At 42.2% G+C, this 21,775-nt stretch overlaps 1 protein-coding gene across 4 annotated transcripts in view; it reads right to left on the reverse strand.

Moving 5' to 3' along the window:
- Positions 1–21,434, reverse strand: part of LOC124033984 (zinc finger MIZ domain-containing protein 2-like) — an 85,278-nt gene extending 63,844 nt beyond the window's left edge. Inside the window, exon 1 of one of the 4 annotated variants that reach the window (XR_006838487.1) lies at positions 13,401–13,996. The gene's annotated coding sequence lies outside the window, so the exon portion shown is untranslated. Of the gene's footprint in view, positions 1–11,669; positions 11,692–13,400; positions 13,997–20,971 lie in introns of those variants that run through there. The other 3 variants (XM_046346549.1, XM_046346547.1, XM_046346548.1) reach the window with 3 other exon arrangements.
- Positions 21,435–21,775: the final 341 nt, after the last annotated feature.

A 21,775-nucleotide genomic window follows, 5' to 3' on the forward strand; every position in this document is an offset into this window, starting at 1 on the left:
GAATGTGAAAATGTTGGCTCTGGCTCCGACTGTGGGTCAATCCCAAATGGCACTCTAGTGGGCTCTGGTCAAAAGGAGTGTATTATTTAGGGTATAGGGTTCCATTTGGGGCACATCTACAAGGCTGACTGACTCACTCTACCCAGCTAAGGGACCAGGGGAGTGCAGATGCTTTTACACAAACTACAGAATCAACTAAATTAGTGGCGCAGCATACATAAAAAGACCCCCCTCCTCTCGTTCTCACTAACTAGTACTGTATCTGGCTGGCTGCCTGGTAGTGAGCTCTTGAAGACACTGTCATTACAGGCCACCTTCACAGGTAGAGAAGAGGTAGAGAGGATGGCATCTAGCAAACAACCAGCGCACTACGACAACAAAACTAAAATGTACATACCGATAAACCAAACTCACATGCATAAAGCTTAGGCTAAAAGATTATTTTTAAACAAATTATATGTTTGAGGTAAAAATATAGGTGTATGGCATGATAAGCATGCAATTGTCTCTACATCACACGAGATGTTTAACAAGGAAATTAGTTAGCTGGAGAGACAAAATGTCCCCCAGCACCCCCAAATACCAGGTCAAAGGTTGAGTGATGTCAGCAGAACATGCAGTACTTATGGGAATTTATTTAGAGACGGGCAAGTTAACAACAACAACCACCTTCACCCCAGAAGCATTAGTTACAACTCATTACTCGAGGAAGTCATCAGAATCATAAAGCCATATGGGAATGCCAACAACACGTAATTGGATGACAAGGCAGCAAGACTTTGCCATTGCCTGCCCCCCCCCCCCAAAGAAAATATTATACCTTCATATAAATGAAGAAAAAAACTCTGGTCATTAGTTTACAGTTGGGTGTATTTGAACTGGTATGCCCAGTCATCACAGGTGTGTTCACTTTTAATCCATTCCAAAGTGCACATATTCCTCTCTGTATAAACTTGGGCAGAGAGTGGTTGTACTGTGCCGGCCCTGCTCTCTTTCTCTTCCCTGCTGCACCGTGACTACCCTTGCACACAGTCACTGGCCCCTTCCTACTTCAAAGTTTTTAAAAAACAGCTTGACTGCTGACTGATTGGCCGGCTGATCGGCACAGACAGGAGCAACTCATTGGGAGTCTGCTGCACACACAGACACTGGCTGCCTGCTGCACGGACCCTGTCAAAGTGTGTGTGTGTGTGTGTGTGTGTGGGGGGCGGGGGTGCTCGGCAACAAAGCGAGCGGACCCTCATTCAGAATACATACAAAGACACTTCTCTAGTGAGACATGGGAACATGTATCACTTCAGAGTTAATACTGTTAACAGTCTTTGTGTGTTATGACTTGGGAGGTACGGACCCATCAATAGAGGTGGCTCTCTTCAGTGTCTGTTAATCAGTCCTGATGGACCATCCACTCCATTGCAGGCCAACTGGAATTTATGTCATCCAACCTGTAGCCGCACACATGCTCTGAGGGAGGGAGGTATTTGCAGACGCCTTAAGTACAAATGTTTCCCCACCCACAGGAAGGTCTATCAATGATGTTGCTCTTGCTGCGGGCGATTCCCTGATCCACCTCTTACGCAGACGACACCATTCTATATACTTCCGGCCCGTCCTTGGACACTGTGCTATCTAACCTCCAAACTAGCTTCAATACCATACAACACTCCTTCCGTGGCCTCCAACTGCTCTTAAACGCTAGTAAAACCAAATGCATGCTTTTCAACCGTTCGCTGCCTGCACCCGCACGCATGACCAGCATCACCACCCTGGATGTTTCCAATCTTGAATATGTGGACATCTATAAGTACCCAGGTGTCTGGCTAGACTGTAAACTCTCCTTCCAGACTCATATCAAACATCTCCAATCGAAAATCAAATCAAGAGTCTGCTTTCTATTCCGCAACAAAGCCTCCTTCACTCACGCCGCCAAACTTACCCTAGTAGAACTGACTATCCTACCGATCCTCGACTTCCGCGATGTCATCTACAAAATTGCTTCCAACACTACTCAGCAAACTGGATGCAGTTTATCACTGTGCCATCCGTTTTGTCACTAAAGCACCTTATACCACCCACCACTGCGACTTGTACGCTCTAGTCGGCTGGCCCTCGCTACATATTCGTTGCCAGACCCACTGGCTCCAGGTCATCTACAAGTCCATGCTAGGTAAAGCTCCGCCTTATCTCAGTTCACGATGGCAACACCCATCCGTAGCACGCGCTCCAGCAGGTGTATCTCACTGATCATCCCTAAAGCCAACACCTCATTTGGCCGCCTTTCGTTCCAGTTCTCTGCTGCCTGTGACTGGAACTAATTGCAAAAATCGCTGAAGTTGGAGACTTATCTCCCTCACCAACTTCAAACATCTGCTATCTGAGCAGCTAACCGATCGCTGCAGCTGTACATAGTCCATCGGCAAATAGCCCACCCATTTTTACCTACCTCATCCCCATACGGTTTTTATTTATTTACTTTTCTGCTCTTTTGCACACCAATATCTCTACCTGGACATGACCATCTGATCATTTATCACTCCAGTGTTAATCTGCAAAATTGTAATTATTCACCTACCTCATGCCTTTTTGCACACAATGTATATAGACTCCACTTTTTTTTCTTCCTATTGTGTTATTGACTTGTTAATGGTTTACTCCATGTGTAACTCTGTGTTGTCTGCTCACACTGCTATGCTTTATCTTGGTCAGGTCACAGTTGCAAATGAGAACTTGTTCTCAACTAGCCTACCTGGTTAAATAAAAGGTGAAATAAAAAAATAAAAAATTGGACTGGGACGTGATACAAAGTTCAAATAACAACATTGGTGTATCAGACATACATGTGAGCGAGTGTGTTCATAGTAATAGTATAAAATGTAGCTACTCCTTGGCTTGGTCATGATTCTTGGTCAACAAGGCATCAGCTGGAAAACACTTGCAGTTCCTAGGGGAAACCTCAAACCCCCTACCCATTTGAATACACACACTGCACACACAGGCACACAGCAGAGAACCCTCCCAATTCCCAACCAATTAGTCATATCAACTGCTGCTTACAAGCTTTATTTTTAGTTAAGCCCTCAGTCACTCACCACCGCCAATGTTTCTGAACATAGAGGATGTACAGTTGTGGCCAAAAGTTGAGAATGACACAAATATAAAATTTCACCAAGTCTGCTGCCTCAGTCTGTATGATGGCAATTTGCATATATACTCCAGAATGTTAAGAACAGTGATCAAGTGAATTGCAATTAATTGCAAAGTCCCTCTTTACCATGCAAATGAACTGAATCCCCAAAAAACATTTCCACTGCATTTCAGCCCTGTCCCAAAAGGACCAGCTGACATTTCAGTGATTCTCTCATTAACACAGGTGTGAGTGTTGACGAGGACAAGGCTGGAGATCACTCTGTCATGATGATTGAGTTTGAATAACAGACTGGAAGCTTCAAAAGGAGGGTGGTGCTTGGAATCATTATTCTTCCTCTGTCAACTATGGTTACCTGCAAGGAAACACGTGCCGTCATCATTGTTTTTCACAAAAAGGGCTTCACAGGCAAGGATACTAATGCTAGTGAGATTGCACCTAAAATCAACCAATTATCAGATCATCAAGAACTTCAAGGAGAGCGGTTGAATTGTTGTGAAGAAGGCTTTAGAGCACCCAAGAAAGTTCAGCAAGCACTAGGATCATCTCCTAAAGTTGATTTAGCTGCGGGATCGGGGCACCACCAGTACAGAGCTTGGTTAGGAATGGCAGCAGGCAGTTGTGAGTGCATCTGCACGCACAGTGAGGCGAAGACTTTGAGGGTGGCCTGGTGTCAAGAAGAGCAGCAAAGAAGACATTTCTCTCCTGGAAAAACCCCATGGACAGACTGATATTCTGCAAAAGGTACAGAGATTGGACTGCTGAGGATGGGGGTAAAGTCATTTTCTCTGATGAATCCCCTTTTGCGATTGTTTGGGGCATCCGGAAAAAAGCTTGTCCGGAGAAGACAAGGTGAGCGCTACCATCAGTCCTGTGTCATGCTAACAGTAAAGTATCCTGAGACCATTCATCTGTGGGGTTGCTTCTTAGCCAAGGGAGTGGGCTCACTCACAATTTTGCCTAAGAAAACAGTCATGAATAAAGAATGGTACCAACACATCCTCCGAGAGCAACTCTTCCCAACCATCCAGGAACAGTTTGGTGACGAACAATGCCTTTTCCAGCATGATGGGCATGACCTTGCCATACGGCAAAAGTGATAACTAAGAGGCTCGGGGAACACAACATTGATATTTTGGGTCCATGGCCAAGAAACTCCCCAGACCTTAATCCCATTGAGAACTTGTGGTCAATCGTCAAGAGGCGGGTGGACAAACAAAAACCCACAAATTCTGACAAACTCAAAGCATTGATTATGCAAGAATGGGCTGCCATCAGTCAGGATGTGGCCCAGAAGTTAATTGACAGCCTGCCAGGGCGGATTGCAGAGGTCTTGAAAAAGAAGGGTCAACACTGCGAATATTGACTCTTTGCATCAACTTCATGTAATTGTCAATAAAAGCATGACACTTATGAAATGCTTGTAATTATACTTCAGTATTCCATAGTAACATTGACAAATATATCTAAAGACACTGAAGCAAAACACTTTGTGGAAATTAATGTGTCATTCTCAAAACTTTTGGCCATGACTGTACACAAACGAAAGTGATTCAAAAGACCTTGGAAAGCTGTGCAAAACTGATTAATCTTATTGAATTATATGATAGAGATGAAGGGGGACGTCGACAGAGAGTGAAGAACAAAGGACAAAAAGTGTCTCGATCTTGGGGGCTGCAATTCCCACAGGTCCCGACAGATTATTGCGGCACGGTCTACATTTTTCATTTTGCGGGAGGGAGCGGGCAGTCAGACTGGGATGAAAATATTTTTGTAGTCCTGCAGATTATTTGGAAACATTTTCTTTCTAATTTGTATGCGTTAGCCTACCTATTGTATTAAAAGCACATCTCGGTCTACCCATGTGAGAGACACAGACTCGGTCTCAACATTTAAGTCTTTATTGAAGACTCATCTCGTCAGTAGGTCCTATGATTGAGTGTAGTCTGGCCCAAGAGTGTGAAGGTGAACGGAAAGGCACTGGAGCAACGAACCACCCTTGCCGTCTCTGCCTGGCCGCTTCCGCTCTCTCCACTGGGATTCTTTGCCTCTAAACCTATTACAGGGGCTGAGACACTGGCTTACTGGTGCTCTTCCATGCCGTCCCTAGGAGGGGTGCATCACTTGAGTGGGTTGAGTCACGGACGTGATCTTCATCTTCCTGTCTGGGTTGGCGCCCCAACCCCTGGGTTGTGCCGTGGCGGAGATCTTTGTGGGCTATACTGGGCCTTGTCTCAGGATGGTAAATTGTTGGTTGAAGATATCCCTCTAGTGGTGTGGGGGCTGTGCTTTGGCAAAGATGGGTGGGGTTTTGTGTCTCTCTCTCTCTCTCTCTCTCTCTCTAGGTTAACATTCACAAGGCCGAGGGGCCAGACAGATTAACCAGATGCGGATTGCCAGCAGCTGTTTATGACTTCAAGCCTATCAACTCCCGAGATTAGGCTCGTGTAAACCGATGTGAAATGGCTAGCTAGTTAGCGGGGTGCGCACTAATAGCGTTTCTAACGTCACTCGCTCTGAGACTTGGAGTGGTTGTTCCCCTTGCTCAGCAAGGGCCGCGGCTTTTGTAGAGCGATGGGTAACGCTGCTTCGAGGGTGGCTGTTGTCATTGTGTTCCTGGTTTGAGCCCAGGGAGGAGCGAGGAGAGACAGTCACCCGGAAGCAATAAGTGCCTATAAGAACTTCCAATAGTCAAAGGTTAATGAAATACAAATGGTAGAGAGAAATAGTCCTATAATTCCTATAATAACTACAACCTTAAACTTCTTCCCTGGGAATATTGAAGACTCGTGTTAAAAGGAGCCACCAGCTTCCATATGTTCTCATGTTCAGAGCAAGGAACATAAATGTTAGCTTTTTTAAATGGCACATATTGCACTTTTACTTTTACTTGCATTATTTAAACCAAATTGAACAGGTTCATTATTTGAGGCTAAATTGATTTTATTGATGTATTATATTAAAATAATTGTTCATTCGGTATTGTTGTAATTGTCATTATTACAAATAAAACGTTTTTTTTTCAGCCAATTTATCCGTATTGGCTTTTTTTGGTCCTCCAATAAATCGGTATCGGTGTTGAAAAATCATAATCGGTCAACCTCTATTGTGCACCAATGAAATTGGGTATCGGACTGCTCAGTGACATCCACAGAACACAGCCATGTAGTTTTCCCACTGAAATTAGCCACACTAGCTCGCAATGTTCAATACACATAGTAGTTTAGTTTATTAATTGGACCATTTTAAAAACAAGCACACATAAAATTTGAAAGACACATGTACTTGAGTAAAACCATTGAGGATAGTGGATAATCATTATTGTGGCTAGATTCACATAGGTAGGGACAAACGATTACCAGGGCCTAGTCCAGCAGGAGGAGACAACGTTTGCCAACGTTCAGACAGAAATGTATTATGTATAATAAACATGCCCCTGATTCTAAGGAATCGTGTCAGTTATATTCCTGGCATTTCTATCTGCAACATGCCAAAGTGTTTTTGTACTGAACACAGCAGTGGTACATGGATAAAGTCACCGGGGAAGCCAATCCAGAATGATTTGCCATATTACAGCTAGAGGTCGACTGATTCATATTTGGTTCGATTTCAAGTTTTCATAATAGGTAATCGGCCGTTTTGGACACCAATTACATTGCAATCCATGAGGAAACTGTGGCAGGCTGACCACCTGTTACGCGAGTGCAGCGTCAAAAGGACCTTGTGGCTGCAATGAGCCAAGGTAAGTTGCTAGCTAGAATTAAACTTATCTTACAAAAAAAAACAATCAATCTTCACATAATCACTAGTTAACTACACATGGTTGATGATATTGCTACATTAACTAGCTTGTCCTGCGTTGCATATAATCAATGCGGTGCCTGTTAATTTATCATCGAATCACAGCCTGATTATACTTCGCCGAATGGGTGATTTAACAAAAGCGTAATTTGCAAAAAAAGCACATTCGTTCCACAAATGTACCTAATCATAAACATCAATGCCTTTCTTAAAATCAATACACAGAAGTATATTTTTTTTAACCTGCATATTTAGTTAAAAGAAATGCATGTTACCAGGCAATATTAACTAGGGAAATTGTGTCAGTTCTCTTGCGTTCAGTGCAAGCAGGGTCAGGGTATATGCAACAGTTTGGGTTGCCTTGCTCGATGCGAACTGTGTTTCTTCCTAACAAAGACCGTAATTAATTTGTTAATTATGACATAACATTGAAGGTTGTGCAATGTAACAGCACCCGTTCAACAAAATACGTAATGGTTCCGTATTTCACTGAAAGAAAAAACATTGTTTCCTAAATTATAGTTTCCGTATTTTACCATATAATGACCAATGGCTCGTATTTCTGTGTGTTTATCATAATTAAGTCATGATTTTATATTTCATAGAGCAGTCTGACAGAGCGGTGGTAGGCAGCAGCAGGCTCATAATCATTCATTCAAACAGCACTTTACTGCGTTTGCGAGTAGCTCTTAGCAATGTTTGATGCACAGCATTGTTTATGACTTCAAGCCTATCAACTCCCGAGATTAGGCTGGCAATACTAAAGTGCCTATAAGTCAAAGGTATATGAAATACAAATGGTATAGACAGAAATAGTCAACGTGTTATAATTCCTATAATAACTACAACCTAAAACTTCTTTACGGGGAATATTGAACCACCAGCTTTCATATGTTCTAATGTTCTCAACAAGGAACTTAAAACATTAGCTTTTGTACACAGCACATACTGCACTTTAACTTTCTTCTCCAACACTGGGTTTTTTCATTATTTAAACCAAATTGAACATGTTTCATAATTTATTTGAGACAAAATAGATTTTATCAAGTTAAAATAAAAGCGTTCATTGTTCATTCAGCATTTTTGTAATTGTCATTATTACAAACATATGGGGGAAAATACATTTTTTTAAATAGTCAGATTAATCGGTATCAGCATTGAACAATCATAATCGGTCGACCTCTAATTGTAACCCGTGTGTTCTGATAATTGCGTTGTTTTCTCTATAATCTGTTAGTTCATATGCCTTGCGACCTAAGGCTGAGACAATAAGAAGACACAGTGGCAGAATAAATTCAACCACACATTTGTTTCATTACAACACCGGAGAACAACATCTGTCCTGTGAACTCCACAAAACATAATTGCATTAACTAACAGTGACATGATCTTCAGCATGGGGCGGCAGGGTAGCCTAGTGGTTGGAGCGTTGGACTAGTATCTGAAAGGTTGCAAGTTCAAATCCCCAAGCTGACAAGGTACAAATCTGTCGTTCTGCCCCTGAACAGGCAGTTAACCCACTGTTTCTGGGCAGTCATTGAAAATAAGAATTTGTTCTTAACTGACTTGCCTAGTTAAAGGTAAAAATAAAAAATAAATGGTCGCAAAGAAAACAGGAGCTGCCGCCACTATTCCAGCACCATTTCAATATCATCGAATCACCTATTCTTAGTCTAATAGAGTGGTAACTAAAAGATACCAACATTTTGTCCAATCAATGTCAGCTAAATATGATGTGGCTGTCCATGGTACTGATGTGAATGTGTGTGCACGCAAGTGGAAAAAACGTTGACTCACCCTATGTAGAGAAACGTCAATGCCATCCTCCTCTTTCATGTTGGCTAAACGGTCTATGACTCTGTCATACAGTACATGCTTTTAGTTTTTGTTGTCCTAGGCTACCTGGCTGAAATACTTGCTGGCTAGCCTAACTTCCTTTCATGGGCAACGATACACCACGGCAGCTAGTTAACATTAGTATACTACCTCTAGCTACATGTTGAACTTCCATGCTCTCAGGCCAGGGGCAAAATGTATGAAATGTATGGTTGGATCAGAATTGGCATTATAATCAGTGGTTAGTATGGAGAATTAAGTCAAACCACAAGTCCAAATCCCAATCCATGTCTAATTTAGGAAAGGGACGAGCCACCGGAGGACAACAACAATTCACTTTTTTTTCTGGAAATAATGTAGTTTGGCTTGTTATATGATTGTTCTGACGCCTGGGAGGCGACACCGTTGCTGGCTTCCATTCAATGCTACGGGCTGCAACAATGTCATACTCTTTCTGACTGGACAGCATCAGACAGATACGCTACACATAGTGGGACAGAGGGGCACTGTTCCGTTTGCTCGGATGCTTTCTCCGGTGAAATACATTCAGCCTCTTGCGAATTAGAGAAAATTTATGAAACACAGAAGCTAAAGAATAAAGTATTTGGTGTTTTTTTCCAGGAAGTCTGGCTTCCCTTGGCATCCATGAATAGGTAGCAGGTAGCCTAGTGGTTAGAGCATTGGACTAGTAACCGAAAGGTTGCAAGATTGAATCCCCGAGCTGACAAGTAAAAATCTGTAGTTCTGCCCATGAACAAGGCAGTTAACCCACTGTTCATAGGCCATCATTGAAAACAAGAATTTGTTCTTAACTGACTTGCCTAGTTAGATAAAGGTAAAATTAAAAAATTACACTTTCCCAAAATGGATCCTTTGTTTCCATTCTGCTCCTCCCTTCCTATAGGCAGAAACTCAAACAGGGCTAAGGTCTATTCAACCCTGGTCTGGCCTATCCGAATCCATGCTTCAAGATTGTTTTGATCACGCAAACTGGAATGTGTTCCAGGTTGCCTCTGAGAATAACATTGAGGTATACACTGACACGGTGACTGAGTTCAACATGAAGTATATAGGGAATGTTGTTACCATTGTGACTATTAAAACCTTCCCAAACCCAAAACCACAGATAGATGGCAGCATTCGCACAAAACTGAAAGTGTGAACCAGTGCAAGTGTAAGTCTGCTGTCCTCATTTGCTCCAACATGTCCACCATTGTTCCTATACCCAAGAAAGCAAAGGTAACTGAACTAAATAACTATCGCCCTGTAGTATTCACTCCTGTCATTATGAAGTGCTTTGAGAGGCTGATTAAGGGTCATATCACCACCACCTTACCTGACGCCCTAGACCCACTTCAATTTGCATACCACCCAAATAGATCCACAGACGATGCAATCACTGCATCTGGACAAGAGGAATACCTATGTAAGATCACTGTTCATTGACTACAGCTCAGCCTTCAACACCATAGTACCCTCCTAGCCCAGGCCCTTGGTCTGAACCCTAACCTGTGCAACTGGGTCCTGGACTTCCTGACAGGCCACCCCCAACAACACCTCTACTGCACTGATCCTCAACACCAGGGGCCCCATATGGGTGTATGCTCAGTCCCCTCCTGTACTCCCTGTTCACCCATGACTGGGTGGCCACGCACAACTCCAACATCAAGTTTGCAGACGACACAACAATAGTAGGCCTTATTACCAACAATGACAAGACAGCCTACAGGGAGGAGGTGAAGGCCCTGGCAGAGTGGTGCCTCTCACAGTCAACAAAATGAAGAAGCTGATCATGGACTTCAGGAGACAGCAGAGGGAGCATGCCCCCATCCACATCGATGGGTCCTCAGTTGAGAAGCTGAAAAGCTTCAAGTTCCTTGGCACTGGCAATCTGAAATGGTCCACCCACACAGACAGTGTGGTGTAGGCAGCGCAATAGCACCTCTTCAACCTCAGGTGGCTGAAGAAATTCAGCTTGGCCCCTAAGACACTCACAAACTTTTACAGATGCACCATAGAGAGCATCAACGCCTGGTATGGCAACTGCACCGCCCACAACAGCAGGGCTCTCCAGAGGGGTGTCTCCCCAACGCATTACAGGGGAACACTGTCCACCCTCCAGGACACTTTACAGCACCCAATTTCACTGGAAGGCCAAAAAGATTATCAAAGTCATCAACCACCCGAGTCACAGTCTGTTCACCCCGCTATCATCCAGAAGTCACAGTCAGTACAGATGCATCAAAGCTGGGACAGAGAGATTGAAACAGAGCTTCTATCGCAAGGACATAAGACTTAAATAGCCACTAGTCGGCCTCAACCCAGTACCCTGCCCTAAAATTAGTCACCATCACTAGCCGGATACCACCCGGTTACTCAACCCTGCACCTTAGAGGCTGCAGCCCTATGTACATAGACATGGAATCACTGGTCACTTTAATAATGTTAACATACTGCATACATATGAAATGAGTAAAATACTGTATTCTAGTCAATGCCACTGACATTGATCATCCTAATAATGATATATTTCTTAAATTATTTTACTTTGAGATGCGTGTATTGTTAGATACTATTTCACTTTTAGAGCTAGGAACACAATCAATTCGCTACATCTGCTAAATATGGTGTAGGTGACCAATACAATTGTATTTAATTAAACATATAGCCTATAGCAGGGAGTCTGCAACCTTTGTCATACGAGTGACAATTTACAATTTTAAAAAATCTGAGTGCCAGTTATGATGTTCAAATAAGCATTGTGGGCTATTCAACTGTGCCCAGAAAATGTCTAACTGCCCACAAACTGCATAACCTAATTCTAGCTGGATACTAGACAGAGACGCTGTCTATTCAGCCACACCCCACAGTGCTCCACTATGCCTACCTGTATCAAGGCACTTTCCATTTAGTGGTGCTGAATCACAGGTGCGGCCTTAATGTGTAGATTTTTCTTAATTCCTTGGTCGAGTTTGTTTGTCTTTATGCGTCCTTGGTCGATTGTAGGCCTAAGTAATTCCTTTGACGTATGCCTTTTCTTTCAATGCATGTGTAGGGTTTATCTGGCATAGTTTGAATTCGCAGTCAGCTGTTTTATGCTCCGGTTACTTTCATATTGATGTCGGTATTTGATAGTGTGTAATATACATCTATACATCTATTTCATGTTGCGCTGTTCCACAAGTAGGCTAAATTAGTCAATGTAGCCTATGTATGATGAGGTTGAGTAGTACATTGTACACACCACACCATTCCACAAACCTAATATAGTGGTGATAATGTATTGGGAGGAACATTTGATTTTTTTTGCAGTTCTCCAAATAGCATTTTAGAGTTAAAAATGTGTGTGGAAGTACAGTAAATGAGCTTCAACTGGTGGGTGTATTTCTACACCCTAGGTTTAGATTAACTGATGCCACTGAAAACTCAAGAGTCATAATTCTACAAGCCTCTCGTTCACATGTCCTTCACCATAAGGGGCTTATTGGAGCTGTCATCTGTGACAGACTTGTAAGTGTGCTTTAAACCATCTACATTTGTTGTTTGTTAGGCAAACAAATTAGATATTTTTTGATACAGTTGAAACGAGGTGCATTTGTGGTGGCCGCAACCGGACTAGATTGTGAACGACACTTGGCGGAATGCATCGCTTGACTGCCGTGAGTGATTCGCACAATAGCCTATCGTTCGCGAACTGCAGCACCCAAACGATTCGTTCTCGAGTTCGTTGACCAGAGGCTGTGTGTATGTTTTGGTTCTACAAAGCGGTGTCCATCATACCATTCAATAAATTAATTGCATTCAATGTTGCACCATGCGATCACTGATCCGTTCTAAACATGCAAATAGACAGTTGATGTTCGGGAATACGTCTCCAGCAGGTCAAACGAACGACAAAAATTAACCGAGTCACTCGGAATCATGACAACAACAAAAAACGAATCGTGCGAACTGCACATCACTAGCTACTTCTCATTTGAACGTACGATGAACACAACACAAATTCGCTAACGTTAGCAAAGCTGACCAATGTCGCCCCCCATTCGTAAACAAACACTACTATCGTTATCGTATTCATATTGTAGTGGTACAGTTACGTTATATTTAAATCACAATGATTGGAAAAAATATCAATTGAAGACATTTTGAATGCGGTATAAATAAAGGCAACTGTCAGTGTGACTGTTTACGAAATGGTTGCTAGCCAGCAAACGTTAGCCAACACTTGAGACGAATTTGGATACTTTACGAGACAGTAGTTCAATTCCAAGAAAAAAATCGTAACTACGTAGCCTACTTACGTTAACGTTACTTTCCTAAATCTATGACGAGACGATTGACTAACATGCGAATAATGGTTTGGGCCATTTGTGGCTAACAAGCTAGCTAGCTAGCTCTGTGCCCTGCTAGTTAGTAAACAACTCTGATGTAACAAATATCCTGTACCAAAATGTAGCTCGTTAGTTGGCAAAAGTCAATGATGTGGTAGTACAGTGCTTACCACTAGCTATAGCGAACTAGTTAGATGATGGTTTAGCCTGCTCGCTGTTTAGCTACATGCTAGCTAACGTTAGCTTTACGTGACAATGGAGTGAAGTGGCTGCTGGTGCTGACTTACCTTGCAACTTCAACTGGCCGGGGTTGGTCTGCGTGGCTGCAGTCTGAGCTCCGCGGCAGTAATGCGCAAACCCGTTTTCTGGATGATTGGGACTCGGTTTCATTAAGATAAATTCTACTGACAAAATAACGTAGCCAGCTATCTAACGTTAGCTTTTAGGACAAGTTGCTACTGTAGCTAACTAACGTTAAATGTCGAAACGTTGTCCAGGCTCGTCTACCTAGGAAACTTGTTTAGGCTAACGTTACTTAACCAGCTAACGTTAACTAAGCTACCTTTCGCAGCGCTCGGCACCATCAGTGCTATTTCAATAAAGTACAGATTTAATTCAATTAATTTCAAAACAGTGTAGCGTTGTCCGTCACCCAAGCGTTCTGCTTTGATTGATAACCCTGCCCTACCCTCTCAATAATGTCGCTAACTGGCCTGATAACTGAGGGCAGCCTGGTCTGATTGCCTGCTGTATTGAAGGGCTGCACTTTCCTTGGCTCTGTTCTCCACTAACGTTACAGTGCGAATTCTAGCCACCACAGTTCAGCCAGCTAGCTAGCTAGCTAACAAGCTGCTTCCTTCTGTTGCACAATGGGCTGGTGTAATTTATGCATGAGATCAAGGACTTCTATGACCACACTGTAATATAGTCTGATTAATCAGGCTGTAGTACACAGGTCATTCATTTGTATATAAAGCCTGAAACGAATGCTTCCAAAATCGTGTAAATGTAAACAATGTACTTTTACAAGCCAGAATGTATAATGAAATTACATTTAAACTCTGTTGCTTCAACTGCTCGATTGTTTTTTCTGATTTTTAAAACACATTTTAGTCTAATGTTGGATATTCAGTTCTCTCATCAATAGCTATTGAACCAAGCATGCCATGACAATGAAAATTGTATATTCTGAATGAAGAACCATCAACACTGTTTTTGTGGGAATTTTAGATTTTTCTGAAAATTGAAATCCGAATAAAACATTTTACATTAATTAAAAATTCACCAAAGAAAACGTGTTGATTGTTCACCATCCTCCCCTGATTCAGAATATACAATTATCATGGCATCCTTGGTTCAATAGCTATTCATGAGACAAAACTGGATATCGATATCCAATATAAAAATAATTTTACCTAGGTGCAGAACTGACTCTGAGAAGTCAGGTAAACAATACTTTCCTCAACATACTTTGTCTTAAATTTCGAGCAGATGAAGGACAAACCGGTATAGTAAGTTTAAATGTAATTGTATTCAATATTCTTGCTTGTAAGGAACATTTACAAGATTTTGCAGGCATTCGTTTCAGGCTGTGTGTGTTAGTATGTATAACAATATTAATAACAATAATACATGATCTAATTCATTAATAATAATTCACAAAATAATAGTTGTCTACCTGAATTGTAATTTTACAGATTGAAATGGAGAGCAGTCAATTAATTATTTTAGAACTGTAAGAAAAAGGTATTTAGTCAGCCACCAATTGTGCAAGTTCTCCCACTTAAAAAGATGAGGCCTGTAATTTTCATCATAGGTACACTTCAACTATGACAGACAAAATCAGAAAAGAAAATCACATTGTAGGATTTTTAATGAATTTATTTGCAAATTATGGTGGAAAATAAGTATTTGGACAATAACAAAAGTTTATCTCAGTACTTTGTTATATACCCTTTGGCAATGACAGAGGTCAAACGTTTTCTGTAAGTCTTCACAAGGTTTTCACGCACTGTTGCTGGTATTTTGGCCCATTCCTCCATACAGATCTCCTCTAGAGCAGTGATGTTTTGGGGCTGTTGCTGGGCAACACAGACTTTCAACTCCCTCCAAAGATTTTCTATGGGGTTGAGATCTGAAGACTGGCTAGGCCACTCCAGGACCTTGAAATGCTTCTTACGAAGCCACTCCTTCGTTGCCCGGGCGGTGTGTTTGGGATCATTGCCATGCTGAAAGACCCAGCCACGTTTAATCTTTAATGCCCTTGCTGATGGAAGGAGGTTTTCACTCAAAATCTCACGATACATTGCCCCATTCATTCTTTCCTTTACACGGATAAGTCGTCCTGGTGCCTTTGCAGAAAAACAGCCCCAAAGCATGATGTTTCCACCCCCATGCTTCACAGTAGGTATGGTGTTCTTTGGATGCAACTCAGCATTCTTTGTCCTCCAAACATGACGAGTTGAGTTTTTACCAAAAAGTTATAATTTGGTTTCATCTGACCATTTGACATTCTCCCAATCTTCTTCTGGATCATCCAAATGCTCTCTAGCAAACTTCAGACGGGTCTGGACATGTACTGGATTAAGCAGGGGGACACGTCTGGCACTGCAGGATTTGAGTCCCTGGCAGTGTAGTGTGTTACTGATTGTAGGCTTTGTTACTTTGGTCCCAGCTCTCTGTAGGTCATTCACTAGGTCCCCCCGTATGGTTCTGGGATTTTTGCTCACCGTTCTTGTGATCATTTTGACCCCATGGGGTGAGATCTTGCGTGGAGCCCCAGATCGAGGGAGATTATCAGTGGTCTTGTGTGTCTTCCATTTCCTAATAATTGCTCCCACAGTTGATTTCTTCAAACCAAGCTGCTTACCTATTGCAGATTCAGTCTTCCCAGCCTGGTGCAGGTCTACAATTTTGTTTCTGGTGTCCTTTGACAGCTCTTTGGTCTTGGCCATAGTGGAGTTTGGAGTGTGACTGTTTGAGGTTGTGGACAGGTGTCTTTTATACTGATAACAAGTGGGAGAACCTGCACAATTGGTGGCTGACTAAATACTTTTTTGCCCCACTGTATTTGCCATATGGGCGGTAGTCGGTCAAAGAGAATCAACGTCTTTCAACTTTAGATTATAGTGTCATACCCTGTTTTTGTACTGTAGTATAAATGTGATGTACCCAGAACACATGTTGCAATGACTCCTGTTGACATGAGCTGACAGCAAGTTGTCTGCTTATCAGTCTATTTACAAAAAAGGATCTAAAGCAGACCACAGGTGTCCCTCTGCATAGAGATATTTTGCACATGATTAGTCATAGTATAGGATTTGTTTTGTCATAGCTGCTATCCCCATACGTTCATTCAAGGTCTATATGACTGAGAAATATGTGTTGTCCTGCTCTGTAAATCCCTATCTTTACAGTAGTCCTTCTTGAGATTTGGAGGACTCATTATTTCAGCAAAGTTTGGAGCAACACTAGGTGTAATTACTGTATGATTCACTGCTACCACTGTAAACAATGTAAGCCCGTGAGGTAATAATGTGGTGCTCTTCTCATCATGAATCAGCATGCAAGTGAGCTTATGGAAAAAGTTTTTTCTGTTTTTAGAGGAACATACCGGCACATGGAGATAAGTTCATAATAATATGCTGCCAAACAATAGTTTTCTTGAAAGGGAGTATTAAAGAAACAATACATAATAAGGTCCTTATCAATTGTTTATGACTATGAAAATGTTAATTACATTATAATGGATCTGTTTGTAGCTAATTCTAACACTGTTAAAAGATTAAAGAAACTAAATGTGGGAAGTCATGCAAACATTTTTGGGACAACTTGTAGTCTTTTACAATTGATAACAACAAGTAGACCCATATTCCAGTCTGTGGAATGTAACCTTTTTGTAGTTCTCCCCTCGAGGGCTTCTAGGTCTCCTCGCCTGTGACTGTCACAGCATACCATGAGAATTAACCCGTAGCTGTGCTGAGCCTTGGGGATAGGCTGAAGAGAGATGAACAATTGATCTGGCCTTGATGAGCCCTCACGGTTTAGTGCCAAGTGTAGCATTCTTTAGCCAAAGTGCATGAGGGCATCTATTCAGCATGTTCCCTCTCTCTCACACCGGGAAAACCGGTCAGCTGATCACACTGGATACAAGAAGCTCAAGAGGATGGCTTATAGATGATCACCCAGAGTACGAAAAATACATGTTTAGGAAAACATCATTATTTCAAAATAAATAAACTTAAATGGACACCTTGCTCCAATAGACCAAATATGTCTCTAGGAAACTAATCTGTCTACATTATGTTTTTCCGAGTTAAATGCTTACCTAATTGAAGGTCCAGCCTTTACATTCCTGATATTTTTTGTGGCATCATTCAGTACATGCAGTCTATTTTCCACAGATGAAGGCCATCTTAGTTCAAATGGAGTCTACTGATAAAATATGACTTGTACATAATGATAATGAAAGGAATACCGTGTATAAAGGACCAAAGCTCCAAAACGGAGTGATCCTGTCGTAATTGTTCCTAGAGCGGAGTGAAACCTGAATGCCGTTTCATGTTAGTGGTGCACTACTAGACATATTTCTGGGTTCTGTCTGCCCAAGTGACGAGCCTACAGAACTGTGATCTGCAGATCCTTGTTGCCCTGGAAACAGAAGCTTACATTTTTTTGGCATATTCTCCCTGTTCCTTACAAGTGCCCCCCTCCCTCCCACCTAATTCATCCTGCCGCACAGCCTCCACCCCAACCTGCTGCAGTCATTTACCACTGTCAGAACAACAGGCACACACACTCACAGAGTGTGTTTGGTATCCTATTAAATGGTCAGAGATACACTGCTATTGAATGTATGCTGTGTGACTAAGATATGGGCCATGCTGTGCTATAGTGCAACAATTTCACCCATTGCTGCAGAGGGTAACAAAGAAGCCAATCCAGTAATCCCAAAGGATGTTCTCGCGAAAGATGCACCAAGCCTGCAATGAAAATGGGATCTTATTGAATATTATGATATCAATGTGTGTATATTAGTCAGATAATACTTGCAAGCTATTATAATTTGATCATGCATGCCCAGATTAAGTACTGTATGTCCCATGGTAGCTAACAATAAGATCCCACAGAAATGCCAAGAATGCACTGTATTCTTCCACCTAATAGAGATATGACAAAACACGACATGCCCCTTAGGAGGACTTGAAAACCAAATCCAATTACCACACACTACTGTACTGTGAAATGTCATTACTTTACGTGGGTGAGTGTGCATGGGATTCTTTTTAACCTCTTGGATTCACTCTGCATTCCATCGAGTGACTTTGCTTTTCTGTCCAGAACAGGAACATTTCTTTAAAGTTGCTGACTGTCAATAACAGTTGGGCTACGTCCCAAATGGCACCCGATACCCTACATAGCGCACTACTTTTGGCTAGAGCCCTATAGAACCTGGTCAAAAGTAGTGCGCTATGTGGGGAATAGGGTGTCATTTTGAATGCACACTTTGTCCCAGGATAGTGGAGGGTGGAGGAGGGCGGGGGAAAGTCCACAGAGAGGGCTGCATCCTGCTGTGAGTCCCCTCCAGGAGTATGTTAGTGTAAATATGATTATAATGACACACATAGCTATGGGATTAAAACACTACAAGACCTTAGTTATAGTCATATAGTGATGTGAGGTATGTTAATGTTATTATAAGTACATTGTTATGATTTATAATAATATGTATCTCAAAGGTAATACTTAAATATATACCTAAATATAATCAATCCCACAATGAGTCAACTACATTATAGGCATGGCTGTCGGTTTCTATTATTATGGGTGGTACGATATTGTTGGAGCTGGGTCAAGGTTGGAGCAACGGGTTTTATTATATGGCATTGGTATGGCAATGAGTTTTTTGAGCCAATGGAGGTGAGATGTGGCATACAAGATAATATAGATTGAGCACCTGGCTTCAGCCAATGATGATCGTGTGCGGGGACAGGCTTAAACCATGTGACGGGCCAAAGAGCAGAGAACTTTGCTCCGGGGGGAAGAGCCATCTGACACAATGAGGGAGCCTTTCTCATTTAAAACAAGCTGTTGTTCCTCTCACCAGAGGTGATGACCGCCCGTTGTGGAGGGGCACAGACAGGCACCACGCTGGAGTCTCAGGGGACATAGCGGGGTTGTCATAAATTAAATCTGGGGTTGAAAAACCTGCTCACTAGCAAGCAATAAGGAGCTGCATGTATGGCCAACACCTATCCTGAACATATCTGCCAGTCAACACATAACAGTTAGGTTTTCTCTGTAGAACATATTGGTAACCTCACCAGAAGCTGAATCTGACCAACTGACCAGTACATGTTCTGAATCGCTATTATCTTACACTGGAGACTGATAGCATCCCTGGTCTTATCTTACAATAAGGGAAAATATCCTCTCTGCTAAATCTTAAGGCTCAGACACACCCGGTTGGATTGTCAAAACGTTTGCCTGCCAGAGTGTCGGCTATTGGATCAATATCATGCTAAATGTATTCACAAATGTAAATCACCAACCCACAAACGTAAATCATTTTCCACAAATGTAAATCGCTATCCACAATTGCAATTCACTATCCACAAACAAACACCTTATGATTTGTATTTGTAAATCAATATATTGCATTAGAATTGTTTTATAACTGCAGATATTCAGGTCATTTCCAAGGGCCTTAAGTAAAATGACTGCCATAAAGGTTTGCACATAGGAGAGATATGCATAGGAGAGATTATAATCCATCCGCTTTCTCATGTTGCACAGACAATGAGCAGTAAGGAGACAAGTATTCCAGAGGCCTCTAACCATTTCCCCAGGATAGGCATGCAAAAGGTAGCGTGGAGGTTTAGGATATGGGATCAGACTTTGTCACAGTATTACTTCCGTCCCTCTCCTCGCCCCAACCTGGGTTTAGAACCAGGGACCATCTGCACACATCGACGACAGTCACCCTCGAAGCACTGTTACCCATCGCTCCGCAAAAGCCACAGCCATTGCAGAGCCAGGGAAACTACTTTAAGGTTTCAGAGCGAGTGAAATCACGATTGAAGCGCTACTAGCACGCACTGCTTACTAGCTAGCATTTCACACCGGTTACACTCACCACCTTTGATCTCTTTTTCCAGCAGCAACCAGTGATCAGGTGTTGTGCCGAACCCCCTTCCCCCTATTTGTTTCAAGTGTATTAGTCTATAAATACATCTCTTTACCAAAATTCGTCATCTCTCCCATGTCTTATTCGACTAGTAGTTGTTCTGAAATGTTTATTGCTTGCCTACATTTTACTCCCTCTATTTAATATAACACACATGAATTATTCATTTCGGTTGACTATCCTGACGTGAAGTTTGCTATATAGAAGGTATTTGACTCTGATGTGTGCCACAGAAAGTATTTGACTCTGGCCACGAAATTAAGGAAATTAGAGGGCGGGGGTTGGCAAGGCCATCTTCTTGCCTGCCGAGACCCCCCCCCCCACCTTCTATCTTGAGACTGCAAGTGTAATGAACTGTCACGTTCTGACCTTAGTTCCTTTGTTTTTTCTTTTGTTTTAGTATGGTCAGGGCGTGAGTTGGGTGGGTTGTCTATGTTAGTTTGTCTATGATTTTCTATTTCTGTGTTTGGCCTGGTATGGTTCTCAATCAGAGGCAGCTGTCAATCGTTGTCCCTGATCGAGAACCATATTTAGGTAGCCTGTTTTCCATTGTGTTTTGTGGGTGGTTGTTTCCTGTTTAGTGTTTTTATTTCACCTTTCAGGACTGTTTGTTTGTCGTGTTTGTTGTTTTGTCTAGTGTTGCATATTTAATTAAATAATATGAACACTTACCACGCTGCACCTTGGTCCTCCTCTCCTTCCCCAGACGACAACCGCTACATGAATACTCAGGGAGAAAAAGGTGTAGATTCACGCTCCGTTTGGGTCTTAAAGCACGTCTTCTCCCTACAGGTTCTCCCGCCTGTCCAGCGCTGCCAGAGCCTTCCTCCTGCCCAGTGCTGCCACAGTCTCCCGTCTGTCCTGAGCCGCCAGAGTCTCCCGTCTCTCCTGGGCCGCCATAGTCTCCCGTCTGTCCTGGGCCGCTACGTGTGAAAGTAAACAAGTGCAGGCATCAAATAAGCCATGCAAATATGCTTGCAAGCAGTCCTGCACACATCGAATTAACGCCTACAGCTGCTAAATATACACCTACAGAAACTAATTTAATTAATTATTTAATATGCTAATTTGTCTAGCCAATTTCCCTAGCTCCTCCTTTCAACCAGATTTCACAGTTGAAGGAACTTCCTTTTCCACTGCATTGCAAGCAGAGTTAGAACCTTTGCAAGGTAACAGTTTTGTCTTTTAAAATTGTTGTTACTGAATCATAAAGTTTATCTGCTAGTTTACAGTGGAAGGATCTGTTTCTCATCACTAGCTATAAAATTCAGCAAACATTAATCCAGCACCAGGATCAGCAGTGCTTGGCATAAACTAAATCAGATATTTGCTAGCTAATTTAGCTAATGTCTGTAGTCTCGAACCCCGGCCATATTATATCATATAGTTAGCCTCAAACTGCACGGTCATACTGCTAGCCGCAGTGAACGGTGCCATTGTGTGTTTTATTAAAAGCCCTGCTGAAAAAAAAGATGT

Source organism: Oncorhynchus gorbuscha, linkage group LG04 (assembly GCF_021184085.1).
Source record: "Oncorhynchus gorbuscha isolate QuinsamMale2020 ecotype Even-year linkage group LG04, OgorEven_v1.0, whole genome shotgun sequence".
Classification (NCBI taxonomy): Eukaryota; Metazoa; Chordata; class Actinopteri; order Salmoniformes; family Salmonidae; genus Oncorhynchus; species Oncorhynchus gorbuscha.